The sequence below is a fragment of the Triturus cristatus genome, chromosome 7, assembly GCF_964204655.1.
Source record: "Triturus cristatus chromosome 7, aTriCri1.1, whole genome shotgun sequence".
NCBI lineage: Eukaryota > Metazoa > Chordata > Amphibia > Caudata > Salamandridae > Triturus > Triturus cristatus.
Window position 1 is genome coordinate 292,471,321 of NC_140590.1, and position 7,902 is coordinate 292,479,222.

At 46.4% G+C, this 7,902-nt stretch overlaps 1 protein-coding gene across 2 annotated transcripts in view; it reads left to right on the forward strand.

Annotated features, from left to right (window-relative positions):
- PIH1D1 (PIH1 domain containing 1) overlaps window positions 1–7,902 on the forward strand; it is a 176,519-nt gene that overhangs the window by 159,304 nt on the left and 9,313 nt on the right. The gene's annotated exons all lie outside the window — the stretch shown is intronic.

Here is a 7,902-nt window from a genome sequence, read left to right on the forward strand (position 1 = left end):
TCAGGGAAACGCTGGCAGCCATCTTAGGTGAGTAAGAAAGTGCAAGGTGCGGAGTGACATGTAGTATTCATATTTTGACATTTACATTCAAAGACTTCAGGAGGAAAACATAATTGGAAGCAACCATTAATGCAGATTTGTATGCAAGGACATTGAAGGTGGAGGGACAAGCAGCAAAATTAGATTAAGGTTGTCCAGTCCTCATTTCTGTTCGAACCATTCCTAATAGTGTCCAAGCGAATAATGAGTTTGAGTTCTTCTTTATTCAAAATCTGTGTTAGGTCTGCGCCTCTTGCTGGTAGTTTCACATTTTTAAGTACAGTCCATTTGATCTCATCATCCTTGTGGCCAGCATGGTTAAAATGTTCGACCAAAGGCGCATTGTTGGGTGTTGCAGCGAATCCTGCTGCGGTGTTGTCCGATGCGTGTCTTGACCTTTTGTGTGGCCTGTCCAATGTAGTTCTTTTGGCATGGGCATTGGATTAAATAGATGACGTTACAGGTATTACAGTTCGAGAAAGTGCTCGACTTTCTGACAATGTTCCCAAAGCTGAAGGCTTTACCTTCCATTGTGAAGTTACACATATTACAATTGCCACATTTTGCATGTCCGGTCAGTGGTGTGAGACCCCAGTGTGCATCTAGTGTTAGGAAAGGTGTTGCGATGGGTAATGCAACTCGTACTAGATGATCCTTCAGATTGCGATTCTTTCGGAAGGCAAACAATGGCCGTTCTATATTTAGAGTACCTACGTTGAGTGTAGGCCAATGTTTGAGAATGGATTTGCGAATGGGGTTAGAGGCCGTGGAGAAAGTCGTAACGCAGACTATTCTGTTAGTGTTATTTTTGGGTTTTGGAGACAGCAGGACTTCCCTGGGACAATACCACGTGCGTTTTTGGGCATTCCGAATCAAGCGTTTCGGGTAGTTGCGGGATTTGAGTTTGTTGGATAGTACGGAGGCTTCTTGGAAGTAGTCTTCCTTGGTGTAACAATTACGCCTGATGCGTAAGAATTGGGAGTAGGGTAAGGAATCTCTTAGAGCCCTGGGATGATTACTTTCATACCTCAACAATGTGTTGCGCTCAGTGGGTTTTCTATAAAGTCTAGTCAGGAGTTCACCACTGGAGTGGTATATAGTGAGATGCAAAAAGGGAATGGAGGACTGATCTGATGACAGAGTCAACTGTAAACCCATGCAGTTGTTTAACCAGTGCAAAAATTGATGGAGTGTAGCATCATTGTTGTGCCAGATTAAAAAAACATCGTCAATATAACGGTGCCAAAGTGTGATGCCAGGATTGAAGGGGATGTTGGGTGACAGGATGATGGTGGTTTCTATGAAATCCATGAAAAGAATGGCCAAATTGGGAGCAAAAACGGCCCCCATTGAAGTGCTCTTAACCTGTTGGTAAAACTCGTTGTCAAAGCTCAAAAAGTTTCTGGTGAGACAACACAAGCAGTTTAAGTAAAAATAGTGTGGCAACAGTATGTGGTCTGGAGTCAAGAGTTTTTTAAATCACCGATAGGGCGAGGACCTGAGGGATGTTAGTGTACAATGATTCGACATCCAGAGTACACAGCAGGTCCGTAGTTTGGTCAAAAGGGTGATTTTCAAACATGTTTATCATATCCATGCTGTCTCTGATGTAGCATTGTGTTCCGGGGACAAAATCCTTAATGAAGTAATCCACAAATTGGCCCAGTGGTTCCAGTATGGAGCCACAACCTGAAACTATAGGTCGGCCAGGTGGAGTGGTGAGGTTTTTGTGAATTTTAGGGAGTGTATAAAACACTGGTATTCTAGGTGACTTCACATTAAGAAATTGGAATTCTTTCTGGCTCAGATAGCCATCAGTTTTGGCCTCGGTGGTGATTTGGAGGATAAGCCCTTGTAGTTCTTTTGTGGGGTTGGTGGGTAGTCTGAAATAATGATCAGTGTTCTGTAGTTGGCGGATTATTTCAGCTTTGTAGGAGTCTATTTCTTGTAGGACAATGCCCCCTCCCTTATCAGCTGATTTAATTATAAGGGAGTCGTTCTTTTTCAAAGTTTCAATGGCCTTTTTCTCTTGAAAAGTTATGTTGTATGGAATGAATTGTTTTTTGTTTTCAATTACATTGAGGTCTTTTAACATCAATTTCTCGAAAGTAATGATTTCAGCCGGTATCATACTGGCTATTGGTGAGAAAGTGGAGGGTGGGCGGAATGGTGTGTTTGAAACAGAGTTAGGTGTGGGATTCTGTAGAAAGAAAGCATGTAAGCGTAACCGTCTAAAAAAATGTGAGTAGCTCGGTGTGTAGTTAAAGGAAGTTGGGGTGGGTAGTTGGGACTAAGGATAAGTCTTTGCTGAGAAGGGAGAGTTCTGAGTCAGCTGAGTTGTGAGTCGATAGATTGAAGATGGGAATGATAATCAGTTACCCTTGAAGGGTGATATCTGAGTTTACCATTGATAAAATTTCTGTCTGGTTTGGCGTTCGCCGGGTGGATTGTACCACTGCTGGATTTGTTTCACATGACCCCGTTTTGGTTGTTCTGTTTGGCCTCTCCCTAAAAAATTAGGGTTTCTATTGGACGTGCTAGGGCCTTCGCCTGAGTCTGAGTTGTCGGAGGAATCAGCTGACGTGTCTGAGAATCCCACTAAGGTGTTGCGTTTTTTAAAACGTCCCCAAGGCCTGTTGCTTTGGGGGTTTGTGTATGTCCTATTGGTGTAGAAGTCTATCTGTAAGTACGGGTAAGTACGTTCAATAGAATAAGCTTTGATGTCTTTCTTGACTTTGAGTGATTTTTTATTTTGTTCAATTCTATGGAAATCATCCACAGTTTTCTGCACTTGATCAATTAGGTTTTTGCCTTCGGTGACCGAGCTAGACTCTTTAATCTGTTTCTCAGTCTCCAGTAGTTCCTCGTTAAGTGTTTTGAGTGTTTCAGTCGCTATATCAATACCTAAGACTAACCAGTGTCTTGAGCAAGTGGTGCCAATGTAGCTGGGATATTCCTAACCTGTAGTCCTACAGGAATTATATCCGCTTTGAGATATTCTGTAAGCATACGGACCATGAGTTGGAGGCGGACCTGTAATTCCTGTAGGACTACAGGTTAGGAATATCCCAGGCCTCTTTACAGATAACCCGAAATATATTAACAATTTCAGCTACATTGGCACCACTTGCTCAAGAAAGCCAATCTCGTGCGAAGTCTCAGCCCGCTCCAGAGCGCAGTCCCGGTCAAGAACACCATTAAGGCAAAGTTGAAAGGTAAGTCTTGACAGGAGCACAAGAAGTCCACGTGGGAGTTCCCTCCTGGTTTTTCTGCTCCAAGGAAAGACCGTGCAGTCGTCACTCAAACGGCCAGACTCTGCATCACTTGTTCAACTCCGGCCCCCTACCCCTGTTGAGGTCGATGGGCCCCCAAATGTCTGAGTCATCTTCGACATTGCAGCAGATAAAGGCCTTCAGCAAGGCAATGCTGCTGCCATTACTGACGATTCTGGGCCTCCCTGGGGCACCACCTTTAGGCTCTATGGTTCTGCCTGCACCACTGGTAGGACTTCCGCTGGTGGGATGGGTTCCTCCACTGTGCCAACTGACTCATTGGGCCTCAGCCTAGCTCCCTGATGGATCCAGAACACACCTCCACTATTTGCTGAAAGCCTCACTGGTTCCTGCTGGTTCAGTCCCATCCTCTGCTCCAGAGGCACTGGTTCTGGATATGAGCCAAATGCCAATTTCAAAACTGGAGTGCAAGTTGTCATGTTATATGATCACTGAGGCACAGTCCTTAGTGCCGAAAGATTGTCCTGCAGTACATTTATCTCAACACCGCTGTCTTGAGGCCATGTTTGGGTTAGAGTCAGATGCGATATAAGGCCTTCAGAATGTTCTGCATGATGAAAATGCTGAAGAGGAGACTGACCGTTTGTTACCCCCTCATTATACTGATGCTGGTTTGTATTTAGACCTTAGGAATGAGTGAGGCTCTTCAAATTCAGAGCCTTTGTTACTCTTAAGTGAAGCCCTGACGGAAGCTTTGATGGTGGCGTGGTCCAAACCATGTTGGTGCTGCTGGTGAATTGCCCCATTGCTAGATGCCATAGACATGCTCTATGGATCGAGCCTTTTTGACGCAGTATCTCAAGCCAGAGTATCTTGGCCAGTAAGGTTAATTGGATTGTCTTCCTTTCTACCCTGCCTGACAGAGAATCTAAGTGCATTGATGTGCTTTCTAAGGCGTTTTCTGTATTTCCAGTTTGGGGGGTGAGGTCTCTCAATGCTGTTTGCTTGTTGGGGAGATGTACTCATACTCTGTGGGATATGACAAGAGAGATCTTTCCCTGAGGAGTTACAAAATACTTTTGTCCAGGCAGAGCATAATAGACAGGACATAGCTGAGTAAATGTTGTTGCCCGATCTGGACACCACACACTCCACTGGCCATGCTATGGGTAGTAGTGTGTTGATTCACCGTTATGACTGGATACTCACCATGGGCTTTTCCGGATGTGTGCAGGAATCAGTCATGGATGTGCTGTTTAGGGATACTTCAGATTCACATCTGAGTGGTTCAAAGGTAGCTGTGCTATGCTTCCTCCTTAGCTTGCCATCTCCAGCCTGCCTGTTCCACCAACAAAACTGCAAGTTTACAGATTACTCCCAGGGTCTGGTTTAGCACCAAAGATAGCCACCTCAGCCTGTTCATCAACGTACTGTGCCCTCTTGTGGCTCTAGTGGGACACGGCAGTGCATAGGACATGGTCACCACCAAGGTAGGTCCTCTTCCTCCGCTGCAACTGCCACCACTGCCACTAAGTCGCTTTGATTCCTCCTGTAATGGTCATTTGCAGCCAGCAGGGGCAGAATATGTTTTTGTCTACCTTGCTCCAACTCGGAGCAGTCTTTTAAATTGTTTCCCAGCCCGCTGTGAAGCGGACAGGGAAACAGATGAAAAATTGCTCCTGCACGCAGGTAGCAGCATTTTTGCTGCTCCCTGCTTGCGGAAGCAATGCTGGCTCTCACTCGAGGCGGGAAGCCGGCAGGGACCCTGGGGAGAGCCCCAAAGACACTGGGTGCCCTGGATGGGGCTAGGGCACCCACCAATTATTGACTGGCTGGGACCTGCAGTATGGGGTCCCTGGAGCCAAAATCGGTCTGCAGAGGGGGGTGGGCGGACCCCGGGGATGGGGTCCCTGGGGCCAAAATCGGCCCGGGAAGGGGGCTGATTGCCACCCTCTCAAATGAAAAACATACAGAGCTGTGGGAACTTAGGGCCCCAGGTCTAATTGGCCTCGGGAGTGTGGGGGCACATATCCCTCTCATTTTTCATGGCCGGCCCCAGGAGAAGGGGTCACCAGGGTGAAAATCGGCCTGGGGAGAGGTCGGCGTGTCCCCCTCCCGGGTTGCCTGCTTGTAGTGAGTTGGCCACTGGGTCTGATGCAGGCCAGGCCCTATGGCCAACCCTCTGCCGAGCCGAAGCACGGGGTTGGGAGCATGCGTAGGGAGGGACACACACACATCCTAGATTAATACCTCCATTGGCTTGTATGCTTTTGTATGTATTTGTGCTGGATTTTATGGCAATGTATTCTGGGGAAAAATCTTTTGAATTGAACTAAATTGTAGATACTTTAAGTTACATTTTTGCCAAGAATGGTGCAAAATTATAAAATGTTAAGTTTTGGCCTTTATATAATTGTTGTCATGTGCTGACTCTGCTTTTCTATTCCTTCGGGCTCTCTTAGCCTGTCCTTTTCATTGTATCCTTGAAAATGGCATTGTTTGGCTTACCGTTTCTTGGCCACTTCAGGAAGTTCTCCAAAACTCCTGACCCTTCGCCCACCTCTATGAAGGCTGTTGGTGCTTTATTCTCATCCTCAGGGTGACAGTGCTGTATGCCACGTCAGGATACAAATGCCTCGAGGCTCCCTCTTGCTACCTATCATTCTCTGCCCTCCTAGGCTTCCATTGTTTATTTGCCCTGCATCTCACCCCTAATGCACATCTGTTTGTTGTACTTCAGAGATCGAACAACATAGTAAAGTCATGTAACGGATATGTTGTAAATGGTTGGACCAGTCACTTGTGCTACATACTTGAGGACAATTAAGGCATATAGAGAGCTGAATGGGAATGACTTTCCTCTTCCTGCATTCGTTCAGCTGGTAACTCTACATGTGAGAGTTTGGGCACTGCAAAGAATCTCTTTGTACCCACTAGGACTGTCTCTGCTGTATGACCTTTTCAAAAACTCTATTGTCACTTTGATATCCCTTTGGAACCTCCATTACTCCTTTACCGTTCCACTGGTTCTTAGTTCGTTTCTTTCCCTCACAAATCATGCATTGGCCGTCTCTAGCAAATGAACTCGGTCCATGTTATAATACCAGTCTAGCCGGTGAGATTATTTGCTAGATTCTTAGAACCCTTTTACTATAACTCCCTCTTCTTGATATACCAGAATACTTGACCCATAAGCTCCAGCTCATTCAGTCTACGGCAGCTAGACTAAGGGTCTTCCAGCACACTTGTCTAGCTTGGCTCGCCTGTTTGATCTGCTCTGGCTTCCTGCGCCAACCATAAAATCTTTAAGGCAGTTTACATTTGCCAACTGACCTGTACAGTCAAGCCCTCTTATCATAAAATTGTCTATTTCTTCCCTCCCAGACTGATGCTTTCTTCCTTAGCCATCTTCTACAGATGCCTCCCATCACCAAAATGTGTATGGGGAGGCTGCTCATTTTTATTTTAGCTGCTAAATGGTGTAATGGTCTTCCTTCCTTGAAAAAAATAGCTCTTTGTGCAAGACCTTTATTTGTGCTTTTGAGTCTTCTTGCAGTGGCGGTCCCAGCGCTAAATCGGAGGAGCGTCGCCTCACTAAGCAGGTCGAAAAAGGAAAAAATAAAATGATAAGAACTCATTGTTATTTTCATTTTATTTTTCCCCCTGCTCAGCTGGGAGGGGCGGGGCTGTTCTGCTCCCAGGGGAGGAGTGGTTTGCCCACTCCAAGTGCGCATGAGGTTTTGGCCAGCCGTCTCGGGCCGGCCAAACTGTCATGCGCACTCTACATGTTCTCATTACAGCCTGCATGGAGAACATGCCCAGCCTCACATTCTCTGGCAAATCACAATGCTGCATTGCAGCGTTGTGTTTGGCTATCGGGAGGCAGGGAGCCGGGTGCATCCTGCGTCCTGCCCTGGAAGAGGGGAAGAGGACCGAGAGGAGGAGGCAGCGAGATCGGGCGGCAGACAGGTAAGTTTTAATTAAAAAAACTGTAATTCCCTCCTCCCCTTCCCCTGTCCCCTGTGAACCACCCCCACTGCCTTCAAATACCAGCAACCACGGTCTTCTAGTGCAAGTTTTGGGTAGCAGCGGGCTCTTCAAGTTTTTAATTCATTCTGTGTTTCTCTGCCCATTCTCCCCTCGTGCTTCCAATGTTTCTCCGCCCTCTCATGGTAGCAGTTGTTCTCTTCTCCTTTGGGACTAACTGTGCTTCTTTGCCACTTTATGCTACTAGTGCGTCTCTGCCCCCTCTGGGTGCCCCTGTCCTGTGCCCCTTCTTTAACCTCTTAGGCTGCCAAAACTCTGTCTCAATTTTGACCTCTGTTGCATTGCTGGATGCTGCTTCTATAGTCGAAAGCAAAAATGACGGCCTCACCCCTTCCCTCCTCCCCCCTGTGGGAAGAATGCTGATGCATTCTTACTCGGGAGAGACCAAGCATATGTAACTGCATAGACACATCTGCATGCTTTGTGCACTCACATGTACAACATGGAGAATGGAGAACTAGAGTGAAGTGCAGGATTTGCAGCGTCACCATGTGTGTTTACATATAAAATGCAGCATCGACAACAGATTTAAAAGGTTAAGTTTTTAGAAAAAATCAGTTTACCCAAAAGTCATGGACGGCAT